Source organism: Hippichthys cyanospilos, chromosome 21 (assembly GCF_059441005.1).
Source record: "Hippichthys cyanospilos isolate Australia breed blue-spotted pipefish chromosome 21, RoL_Hcya_1.0, whole genome shotgun sequence".
NCBI classification, from domain to species: domain Eukaryota; kingdom Metazoa; phylum Chordata; class Actinopteri; order Syngnathiformes; family Syngnathidae; genus Hippichthys; species Hippichthys cyanospilos.
Window position 1 is genome coordinate 11,667,833 of NC_142389.1, and position 13,142 is coordinate 11,680,974.

General features: G+C 39.2%; 1 protein-coding gene across 2 annotated transcripts in view; it reads left to right on the forward strand.

Annotated features, from left to right (window-relative positions):
- Nucleotides 1–376: 376 nt before the first annotated feature.
- The window catches only part of LOC148406615 (CMP-N-acetylneuraminate-beta-galactosamide-alpha-2,3-sialyltransferase 1-like), a 50,814-nt gene continuing 38,048 nt past the window's right edge, over nt 377–13,142 (forward strand). Inside the window, exon 1 of one of the 2 annotated variants that reach the window (XM_088404205.1) lies at nt 377–623. The gene's annotated coding sequence lies outside the window, so the exon portion shown is untranslated. The remainder of the gene's footprint in view (nt 624–13,142) is intronic. The other variant, XM_088404206.1, reaches the window with a different exon arrangement.

A 13,142-nucleotide genomic window follows, 5' to 3' on the forward strand; every position in this document is an offset into this window, starting at 1 on the left:
ACTTTGGTTCGATTTATCATGTATAATCATACATATTTATAATGTGTCTTTATATATGTGTTCATATAGTATATGTATACATGTTATGTATGTGATATGGGTTATACATTAATATAATGTGTCTATATACTGTATATGAACATATCTATATATGTATGTATATGTGTATATACTGTATGTGTGAACATACATACATATATACATATATATTTGTTGAGAAATGCATTTTTAGCTCTAAAAAAAATTAAGGCAAACATTCACTGGAGGATGCTGAGGGGCGTGTAAGCCTCATGCCCCCTTCATTGCCTGAAGGCGACACGTCTCCTCCTCCTTTCCTCTTCTTACTCCCTCCAACCTCCTCATCCGCCTCCTTTTCCTCCTCCAGAACGCGTGGACATGCCGATGGTGTCAGGAGGACCAACCGGCTCTTTGCGCGCAGCGAGCGAGCAAGGAAGGAAGGGAGAGAGCAAAGGAGGAGGGAGCCAGTGTGCAGCGTGCGTTTCTCCTCTAACTCCAAGCAGCAGTGTTCCCCTCAGCATGCTTCTGCTCGCTTCGGATCTGCGAGCTGCCGCGCTGAATAACGGGACCACACACATCGGAAGCCTCCAGGGCGCCGTTTAAAAGTGAGTACATGTCCAAGAACTGCGTTATGATTTTTACTCAAGCACGTGCAGTCTAATTTTACTCATATAATCCTGTTTCTTTGATGTGAGGGTATGTAAGGTTGTTTAAACAAAAAAAAAAAAGTGGTACAGCGTGTAAGTTTTCTTCTTGTGCGTTACTTTACTATTACATGGTCATTACCTGAATTTAATTGAGAAGCTACGTTTTAAACGCAGCCTCTTGTTGGAAAAGTCGGCTTTAGGACAAACATCTGGGCTTTAGATGTTGTGGTTTTAAGGCTGCTGGCTCGATCATGCAGCGCCCCCCTTACCCCAAAAAAATGTTCCAGCAGTTGTTGCATGCTGTACTGTATTTTCTAATCATAGCCTATACAAAATTGATTTATTTTTATTTAAATATTCTGAGATATTTGTGTACAGTTTAGATACATAGGAAGAACATGAAACCAATGTTTGTTGCATGTACATTATATATATATATATATATATATATATATATATATATATATATATATATATATATATATATATATATATATATATATATATGTATATATATATATATATATATATATATATATAGATAGATAGATAGATAGATAGATAGATAGATGGATAGATAGATAGATAGATAGATAGATAGATAGATAGATAGATAGATAGAGATCTTTTAAATTTTGTAGAGCACAAAGAAAAATCTATAAATCATCCAAACATTTGAGCATCATGTTTCTAAAGGGAGGATTAAGACAAATGATCTGATTAATAAAGAGTTTTTATCCATCTCAAGGTAGCAGTCATTTTGTCACTTGTTAAAAAAAAAACAAAAATAACAAAATAACAAGTCAAATACAAAAATTCCAACGCTGGTTAAAGGCTCTGATAACAACCAATCACAGATGAACTTATGAATATCATGTGATTAAACACAAATTTTACAATAATATTACTCTCTTTGTGTCTTGTGTCAGCCTATTTGTGTCCACAGCAATGGACGCTCGTTTTTCCAGTCAATATCTTTAAACTCAATCAGGCTACCGCCTTAAGTCCTAATGTCCTCGGCAGAAGGCAGCCTAGCCTTTCCAATGATGTCTAACGTGTTTGGTTGGAATGCAATTAACTTTGCTGCCTTGCTGAGACAAAATGGACACAACAGTGGACACAAATGAACAGGCTTGATCACAGGAGGGTATTGAGATTATAATAATGTTACGAGATAGAATTACTTTTTTTGGTGCAAGCCATGGCTTTTTCCCCCTCTGCTGCATGCCCATTAGCATTCTGAAGTCCAGGTGGATGAGTGTTGACATCCCGTGCCTGCATTGTGTAGCAGATGTCACCTCATTTAACTAATGAAGGTGTCCGCAGAATGCTGCTCCATTTCCCAAAAGTAGACCCCCCCACCACCATCACAACTATCACCACCCACTTCCAAATCCACCACACTGTTATAAATAATAAGCAAGCCAGAATACATTAGCGACTGTGACCTTGGGAGACCGCAATGCTGTCTTTCAAGGAGGAGGGCGGGCACACATGGCGTACCCAGTTGCAATTATTAACAAGGGAAGCAATTATAAATTGAAGCTGCCAAAAGAGTGTTTTTTTTTAAACTTGTCATTCATCCTTGATGCTGATTGGGAACCATTGTGGGGGGGATTCCCAAGTCGGATGAAAGCACCTTTACAGCGCCATCATGAAAGTTTGGTAAAGTTTCCCAGATGATTCAGCTGTTTATTCACTTCACTGCTGTGTGGGCGGGACTATCATTTCAAATTCTTCTTCCCTCTGGTATTCAGCCCCCAACTAAAGAATTCCAGCGTTTAGCCAGATACTGGACTTTTTTTTTTTAAAGCACAGACTTTCTGAGCAAGGTCAAGCACCAAGACTGTAAGAGCTGGGAGTGATTGCACTCCCTTAGGTGGTGATCTCGTGTGTGTCTTCCAAGGACGTGTTTGCTGAAAATGTGTCTATTTTATTTCAAATACACACTTGACAGTGAATCTTAATATTTGAAAACAGGTTTAAATTCAAGGTCAAAATAAATAAATTAATTAATTAAAGCTATTCACGCTGACAATGCACAGCTAACTGAAAGTCCTTCCAGGTGTGGAGGAATTATAAAGCTGCTTGAAAAAAAAATTGTAAGATTTTCAACACATAACCTATTTTGAGGAATCAAAATTCTTAACATATATTTTTGTTTGAATGCCGTTTTAATTTCACGTAATTTCTTTTTTATAGTCAGTATTAATTTACAATACAGGTAAAATCACATTGAATAGGGGAGTGTTCCCAAACTTTTGACTTGTACTGTATACATAGTACAGTATTTCAAGTGTGAGGTGCCAAATCTTGTCCAACTTTTCATTTTGGGACATTTTTCTCCCTTGTATTTGGAAAAAAATGCCAAATATCCGCTCATAATCTTTGTCTTTCACTCAAAATCTGTGCTGATCTCAAATCCAATCCGTTCACAAGCCTGATACTTACGGACCAGCAGCACCAGCAACCCGTCTACGACCTTCCCGTTTGGAAAAAAAAAACAAACAAACAAAAAAAACAATGGTAGTAATAGACAGTTGGACTTTACGTTTTCATGATAGACGCCAATCGCAATTAATTAGTTTAAATACATTTTTAGTTATAAATCCTCCGTCTCATTTCTATTAGAAGCTTGAGTGTATGTCACATCTTCAAAAGTATTCTGATAGCTAAAAGAAGAGAGAGATGAACAAAAACTCCAATATATTTACAGTTCTGCCTTGGTGGAGGCCTTCCAAGGAGCGGCAAATGCCTCTGACTGCCCAGAATGCTTGTTACAGTTGGCAGTTAGACTGCCACCTGTTGTTTTGGCACACACTCGACAGGCTACGAATGCTCATTTGGAAAGTGATGTTTTATACTTTAACTGAAAGTTGGGGAAAATGTGCTGTATTTTTTTCAGTAATGACACAATGCCGGAAATAGCAGTAAAGAAGGCATTCATTTCTGTCCCTTGGGGCTAATTATTGGACTCCAAGGTGAATGTTTGAAGTCTTTCCAGACCTCCAAAAAGTACTGTAATGTTCCCAGGTTGTTGCGTGTCAAGGTTTGGCCAGAGTCGCTGTTAGGCCACCAGGGAGCTGCACCAAATAGATTGCCTCCACAGCTCTGTTGTATTTTTCCTCCACTGTATTCTCCCCGGCTTTGCTGATTCGTCCTCTGTTTCCACTTAACTGTTCTGGCTGTTATCCAGATGACACCTCAGCAACATTTTTTTCCTCCCCCCCCTTTTTTTTGATGCTAGTGGACGCATGCGGAACAGAGTACTCGCCAAAAGAACGTACTATTTGGATGACATGCGTACGTTCCACCCAGATTCCTTGTAAATGATTCCCAGACGCTGATTTAAAGATGCCACGGTAACAGGCGTCCTGTAGATAGAAATGCACTTAGGAGCCTCCTGCAATTTGGCTTTGCGCTGATGTTTAATGCGCATTGGCAGGTGCCTTCGAATGGACGCTTTCAGATGATTGTGATAGCTGAGCTGGAGTCATAAATCACCTTGGCTGCACTTTTAGATGTTTATTTGTAGTTTGCAGTGGCTACAGCTGTACTGAATTGTATTTGGGAGTGTTTGATTACTTTATTCATCTCTGTCAGTGGTTCACTAATGGGGTACCTTGACCCCATGGAGTATGTAAAGCCACTTTAGGGGGTAAGTGAAATTTTAATAGTGTGACTGAGGGTGTCAGCAAAGTTTATTTCCTGCTTTCTAATGCTGAGACAGGAGCAATACAGCTTTCCTTTCAAATTGTGAACTAATTAATTGGAACATGAAGTGACTTTTCTTAATTTTTATAGTAACTCCTTTGCAAAATATCGTATTTCTTTCTTAAAGAGACAATGTGTAAGATTTAGACCATTTTTCTTTACGGACAGCAGGAGGTATTGCATTTACCATTGTCCGTAGCTATAACAGACATGGCAACCTCCAGAGGAGTGCCACCACCCACATAATATCATTTAAGGATGACTAGACCTACGATTATATTTAAAACATACTGTTGGTCGTTAAAACACATTTATTTGCAAGTTTTTGCAATTTATAATGATTTAATGTATTCCTTTTTAATTAAAAAAAGTGTAAATTTTACACTTTGTCCCTTTAAACATTGGAACTACATTTGCAGTAGTTTCTCTAGATACATTTTATTCCGCAACTTCAGCAAACCATGTAACATACTCCATTTTATTTCTATTTAGCAATAGATCGCTTCATGTTCCAATTAATTTGCTCTTAATTTGAAAATATACTCTTCCTTTCATGTCATTAAAAAGCTCTAAATTAGATCATCTTTTAACTATAACTGTGTAAGTTTTAGACCGCCCTCCCACCTCCAGTCATTCATATGAACTTCAAGCTCCGTTGTCCAACTTTTTCTTGAAGTTGTATAGAGTTTCATGTTCTTGTAGTAGGCACCATTTGCCACATCTTTTAGTGATATCACCCAAAAGTGCTATGCTTTGAGCATCAATGCGCGTCAACCTCCCCTTACTCCCCTCTCCAATATGCAAGGTGTCACTCTTCAAGACCGCTTGACAGACTTCCTATGTGCTGTATTGTTTGAAGGACAAAACTAATGGTCAGGCCTTGCGGATCCACTGGAGGCAGCCTCCGCCTGGCCGCCGCGATAATTGGCCGGCAAAGCTGTAAAGCACCTGGCCAAACCTTTTAGCCGTGGCCAGACGCTCCCGGCAACACAAAAATAAAAGGTACAAAAAAAGGGGGGTAAGCGCATCAAAGTGTGCCCTAAGTTGGCCAAACTGGACAAAGTAAAAAGGGACTTTGAAAAATAACAGAGAATTGGAGGCCAATGTGGAAACACAACCTCAAAAAAGAGGCAAGCTGTTAATGCAGTGCAGTTCTACTCTACTACAACTGCAAAAATAAGCATTATACACAGCAGATTAACACTTTAAGTGCTGGTGGCATGGAAGACTTACTTTGTTGGCGAATTCTGACGAGACACACAAAACCATAAACTAAGTCATAAATTAAGTGCGCTATTTGAAAAAACAATGTTCAAATTACTGTTTTTTTTTAATACATTGCTTTTTTTTTTTAGTTTTGATTCATTGGCTAACTAACATTAATCGACAAAATAAAAACGTATTTTTATATGTTCCATTTTTTTTTTTTACCTGATTTTTCGATTAACCAACAAAATAATCAACAGATGAAGCTCAACATATTGTTGTTTTAGAGTCTAAACCCTAGGTATATATTTATATATTTTTTTCCTTTTTTCATGTCTAATCTTAGGCATTTAAAAATGGCTGGCACTGAATATGATAACTCATTATTAAAATAATCGTTATTTGCAGCGCCAAATATTTCAGTATAATTTTGAGCATTCCCTTTACAGTAAAACTCACAAAGCCTCCATTCAGTTTTGATGGGGATTATTATAAAAATTAATTTGCCCACACTCCAATAAATGCCTAGAGAAGCTAAACACCACAACACTCTTGAAGAAATACGATATATTGGACCTGATTAAATTGTTCAGGTCTACGCAACTTTGTGCCCAGAGAGTATAAATCCCCAACGGGGACCAATCACAAATGTGCTCCGTAACCCTGACAACAGTCTTTTGTGGTATTACACTAACACAGTCAAAAAGGCTTATTGTGTCTCGCTCCACCAGCAAGTTCACACTTAATTTCCAAATGCGTCATGGCTTTGTTCCCGACTCATGATGTGAATTTGCAACAGACTTGGTGAAAGACTTTGCAAAACATGGCGCGTTGCAGCCTCCGGGCAGACCCTGCTGGAGTTGTACAGCTGTGAGACAAAATGAATGAAAACATATATTGCTGCGACATCACACGGGCTAATCCTAATAAATGGGCCTATTGCTGCTGTAATTACTGACAAAATCATTAGTTTCTCTAATGCTTCACCACTATCAGCGTTTAAAAGCAGCTCATTTACATACTTTAGGAAAACAGCCCATTTTGATGATGAAATGGACTCTTTCTGGAAATGTAGAATAATTTCACTGCGGAGGTCATCTCAGGATTAATGAGCAGAATGAACAGAAATAGAAATCTATCACTTTGCCTAAACACAAGGACCACTTAAAACAACTGAGACATGCTTGTCTGGAGCTGCAGATGCTTAGTGAGATCAAAATGTTGAGGCTAAAGAATATACGGTAAGCCCGTGAGTATTGTTATACCGTAATTCCCTAATAATAAGATGCACCTGGGCATAGGATGGACTCGGACGGTGGCTCAGTCTGCTCGCTTCTTTGATTGAAAATAATGCCGTAACAACCTCAGCTAACAACAGGCAGCTGCAACAGGCACTGCCTGCTAACAGCCAACTGACGTTCGCCCTCCAGCTTGTCCCGTTACGGTAATTATTGTAAATAGGAATACGGCCGATATAAATATGCACATTTGTGCTTCAAAGCTTGGCTTATGTGACTGACAGATTAATCGTCCTCAAGTGGTGTCGAAAAAAAAAAAAGTTTGCATTTATAGGACGCACCCTTACTTCTGGCCTTAATTTTTTTGGGGAAAAAGTGGAGTTTTATGTTTGGGAAGTTACAATAATTTGTGACAGAGTGAGTTTTTTTTGTTTTTGTTTTATGGTTAATTTGGGAGTAAACTTGAATTTTGAGTGGGTGGCAATAAAGACACCAAATACTTTTTGTTTTTTGGAAGAGTTATGTTTGCCACTTTGCTACTTGTTCAATTCCACTATACACTGTGAGCAAAAATTATGATTCTCAAATGAGGGTACGTGAAGGCACTTCAGAGGGGCACGAGTGTGCACATATCAGCAAATCTAATATAATACTTTTTAATTCAAAACATCAAAAATTGTTCAATTTTTTTTTTCCAAACATGACAAAGCAAATTAATTGGAACACGACATTGCTAAATTGTAGGGCTGTACGAGTATGGCCGAAATAATAATCACGATTAATTAGATCTATATTGAAATCACTATTACTAATCACGATTGTTCATCATGTTTGGTTAAACATGTCTATTTATTGCCCTTTTTTTAACAAGCAGTATATAAACAATGATTCAAGGCTTGATACTTACAGTTCAAACAATAATAATAAACTAAACTAAATAAGTAAATAATACTTCAAACATTCACCAGTCACCAAGTCACCAATACAGACACCCATAACGTCTATTATTTTTGATGTATAAAATGTCGTAAAAATATGTACACAGATTTATCAAACCACTGCAGTCAATCGTCATCTACAGCCATCGAGGATTACTCAGCATTTTTTTCATTTTTGTGTTGGTGGCTGGTAACGGCAGCCTCACAGAGATTCAATACCTTAAAATTGGGCCAATATCTGATCTGATCTCTATTAATGGTTCTTGCCCATGCTTATTCGGTTTACTCAAGTATCACTGTTCTTCCTGACTTCAAAAAAATGTATTACTTGAGACTGGTTACCATGTGCCGTACACCAAATACTATCAACAAATGCTTTAGTTAGTTCAACACATAGTATGTGAAAAAAATGATTGTTCAACTGAACAATGTTTGCGCTCGAGGAGATTCCCCGCTCAGCATGTATGTAAATGGAATCCATAACGGCACACATATGCCGCTCATTTCCTGCGACGATTGTGAATAATTGCTGTCTTTGCTAATTCTGTAATCAGCAGTGCGAATACATCAGGCTTTGGCTACAGCTTGCGTGCGTATCACACGTCCACAGGCGCTTTCTCATTTCCAGCTTTTTTATTGCTTTCAGCGCCAAAATGGAAAAACCTATTAATCACAGTTTTTTTTTTTTTACCCTTCAGGCCCCAGTTTCATGTGAATATGTTCAAGAGTAGAAAAAAAGGTACAACTGTTGTAGTTACATACATCTGAAACGCTTTTATACAAAATTAAAGAAAGGTGTGTTCTAGTGTATTGAATTATGTTATTTCTGTGTGATGACAGAGAGGATTCCATTTTTGTGTGAGCGCATATTAGCTGTTTTAGAAAATGTCATTCAATATTATAACATAGCAGTCATATAGAGGACTATGTTTTAGTTGCGTGTAGAAATCATCTTTAAGTCTGTCCAAGACAGCCATATTTTTTTGTCTCAGTGCACCCATTTAGCATGCATATAAAAGCTAAAAAAAAAAAAAAAAAAAGTTGCCAATTTCCATTTTCACAGAGCTGCGACCCCAAGATGCTTCTATCCTCATCACTTTTTCGAGTGCATTTTCCTGCATAATTAACCGGGTGGCGTTTATTTTTAGGGTAAAGTGGCGCCGGTCCTGCCGCCGCGACTACACAGCCCGGAAACCTTGTGAATATGTAAATGAGGTGTTAACATTCTCGAAAGTGGGAAGACGCCGGCATCCTCGGCGTAGGCGCTGATAATAACATGACTCCTCATGAGTTGTTCCTAAAGGAAGTCATTTTACATTACATATTACATTTTTTGTATATTTTAAAAAATCAGTGGCAGTCACTTCGGCCTCCCGCAGACTATTTTTCAGAGCATTTAAACATCAATAATCCCGCATCAGCAATTAAAATGTATCATTCTACGTGCCAAAACTTAGAATAAGTAATAATAATTTAAAATTATTTGTCCACAAAGTTTTATAAAGTCCACGAAGAGCAGGCAAACACGTTAGCATACAATCACAAGATTGTACGCTAAATTACAAATGGCAATTTAATACGTCATTAATAAGGCGTCATTAATAATAAATATGACGTCATTAATGACGTCATAATACGTCAATAATAAGTGTCACGTCTGGGCATGGTGAGTTGGGAGGAGGAAGTCGACCGAGAAATATGTGGTTCAAAAAGGAAGTTTTAACAAGGAAATGAGGCAGGAACAAACCAAAAGCAAAACTGGACAACGTATCACCAGACTGGTCGACGAAAGCAAACAAACGAGAACGCAGACAATAAAGGCAGTCGCCAGAGGAACAGAAACATGAACAAAACCCCACACCAACTTTTATGACTTGCTTGTATAGTTTGTCTTGGCATTTCATTTTCAATAATAAATCCTCTTTTTATTGACATGAACGCCAGTGGTGAAAGTTGTTTCGGTCCAATTTCCGTTTTGCTCTTCAGCCTTTGTGAATTAAAAAAAAAAAGTCCGTGGATCTGGCTTCACTGTACGCTAACGTTAGCTGGTTGAGCTATATGTTTTTTTTTCTGTAGTTAACCACTTCCACAGTTAAACATGGTGGATCAATATAGCACCGCCTTCCTGTAGAGAGCGTCCACTTACGTCACGTTCTACATGAGGTTTGCTGAAGGCGTTTTTATGGGCTGATTGGCTACAGCCGTCTAACAAAAATATGGGCCTGTACACAAAATGACATTGCACACTGCACAGAAGCCCTCAGACTCTTCAAGCGAATGCCCAGCGCCTCCGGGCTCAGGCAGACATGATGTTTGCCATGAAGTCTGCCTGGTGACACGCATTAGCTGAAATCTAATTAGCTAAAAACAAAACACTAAAACTGCGGCACTTAGGAGGAGTGTAACCATATGAATATAATATGACACGTAAAGAACAGAATATGGAGAATAATTTTGTATATAAAATATGTATATTTACTAAAAATAAATTTAACATGAAATTGACAATTACTATAGTTGTTATAATTAAAATAGTTTAATATACTTATGATTTAACTCTGCAGTATTCTGTCAGTGTTACATTGAAAATATCAATCCTTCTATACTCCATAACTATGTTGGGGCTTAGTCTGTTGGAGATAGGATGTTGCCATAAGTGGGCAATGAAAAACGCTGATGTTTTGACCTGTGGCTTATAGTCCACTGCGACTTATCCATGACAAAAATGCTCAATTTTTTTTCCGGTGCGGCATATCCCAAAAAATACGGTATTCAGAGTAAATCCAAACATAAATTTTTCTCTTTTCAGAATGGAAAGGGCCCAAATATCCTGTAGACTACATATTTACTGCATACCTTTGGGCCAGGTCGGTAAAAACAGAAATACCGTGTGTTAAAGGCTACTTTTAAATGACATGTAGCATTTAGAAATAAATTCAGCTAAACAGTAAAATACCAGTGGCAACTTACTTTAAAATAGGGATAAAAATTCAAAAAGCTAAACTAGCTCGGTCCATTTCATTGGGCTTTGACATTCGCGTTCGAGGACACCTAACGTTCTTTTGATTCCATGTCACGTCAGAGCCTCCCGCGGGGGCCTCGCAGCAGGACTCGCTTCCTCTCATTTGGCACAAGCGGCGGCGTGAGCCCTTCAAGAGTGTGTCGCTTCCATTTGGCCTGATCAAACGCTTCGTTTTGCCAGCCGGTCTTGCGCTGCGTGTGTCACTATCAAAGGAGGAAGTAGCGAGTGAGCGCCCGCAACGAAACAGACGAAGCCCTCACCTTTGCTTAATCAAAGCATCTGCCAAAAGGGATGAGAAAAAGTTTTCCCGCTTTTGCACCCGGCGCCGATTGGACTTCCACCTGTATCTTTGTCCCACACACACGTGTCAGATTAGACTCAGCACTTTGACTCAGGCTCATAATCAGCTTAAAGGATAATAACGCCATTATTGAGTTTTGCGTTCTCTCCGCCGGCCACTCATCTCCTGTGGCCAAACCTTGAACGTCACTCTCAGCAAATTCAAATCAGCGCTTTTTATTACTTGTTCCTGAGTTATTACTTGTTCCTGAATGCAGCCATTTAATTCAATGGCACCTGTTTGATAGAGGTTCGGTTGCTGTTATTATGTTGACACTGATATTTCATGCATGAACTACTTGATCAGTGATGTGTAAGCTGAAGCTCTAGCGCCACATACAGTGTGGCTCTTTCTTCCATCTCGGGTGGCTCTCTGGATAAGGAATTAAAATGTGATGTGCTTTGAAGAAACCGCGCGTATGTCTGGGAGTTTAGTATTGAGTTATTGAAAAAAGATTTGCTGCGACTCGGTGCAAGAGTGATTAGCGTGTTCACCTCACAGTTCACAGTCCCGTGCTCAATTCCAGCTTGCTTCAGCCTTCCTCTGTGGGGTTTGCATGTTCTCCCCATGCCCATTTGGGTTCTCTCTGGGCACTCCGGCTTCCTCCCACATTCCCAAAAACATGCAAGGTAGGTGTATTGGACACTCTAAATTGTCCGGAGGTGTTTTGATTGGGTGTGTGAATGGTTGTTTGTGCCTGTCTGCCCTGTGATTGGCTGGCAACCATTCCAGGGTGTCCCCCGCTTAATGGCCAAAGACAGCTGAGATAGGCGCCAGCGACCCTTGTGAGGATTAGTGGGGATAGAGGATTGGTGGCGGACAGGTCCATTTTTGGATTTCCACAAAAACAGCCTCCTCGTGGGGCTTGTACCATGGTAATCCAACTTTTGGAGCTTTTAACCATGTTACAATGTTAATTTCTCACCCTAAATAAGCTGCAAAGTGTTATTTTCATTCATTGATGCATTTCAAAGAGGTCCAAGTTTATTTTGTGCTCTCAGCACCGGCACAGCTTTACCATTCAGCAGTGGTGGACCATCACGGTCAGCAAGGCCTTCTCTGGTGGCCTAACGTAACCCGGAGGCGGTAGGGCATTCGTAGACGGATATGTGAGCGGCCCAGATAAGTTAATAGACAGCTGTAATAGTCATCTAGAGGCCTCACGTTCAACATGACCTGAGTGGACGCTCACTTTGGGAAGGTGGTGCAATGCTCAACCACCAAGCCACGTGGTGTTAGCTTTGCTTGATAGCTTTAGAGGCGTAGAGTAGCTATTAGCCAACCTGTCCCGACTTGGCCGTATTTCTGACTGGGCTACCAGGTGCGTGAGCTAAACCTGGCAGATAGTTCTGCTGGGAATGCCTTTTGTTTGCGAAGGATCGATATGGTGTTTGGTGCTACACTGAGTTTGCAAATTTGAATTGTTTAACCAAGTTAGCAACGAGACACCAAAACACGGCGGGACACACACGCTACGGTGCTTTTAAAACTTATGGGGACACCTGAGTGGATATACAATATTGTTAATCTCAGTTTGAAGGTAAAAAGAGCTCCTCAATGCAGTACGGTGCTTTTGAAAAGCTTTTGAGACCACCCGATTGGACACATTGTACATCTCGGTGCCAAGAGAAAGAAAGCATGAAGAGCTGAAGAAAAATCAGGAGATATTGAAAAGACCGATGGATTGTGACCGCCGTGTGTTTTGGTGAGTGCAAGCCTTTTCTTCATTTATTGTTTCATTTTTAACATGTAGACGTTATTTTATTTCGTTCACCACTCTCGTACCACCTCCACACCACCCATTCAAAACTATAGACCAAACAGCAAAAATTTAAACGAGTTTTTCCCAAAGTAGGAATTGACTGCAACATTCAAATTGCTGTGACTTTATCAGTTTTTGAGCCAGAGTATTGCCATCTATTATAGATTATTTTAAGGGGAACTAAATGCAAAATTAGAATAAATTAAAAACTGTTTTTATTTTTGGGGACATAAGCCTAGTTTATTTAAATAACAAAT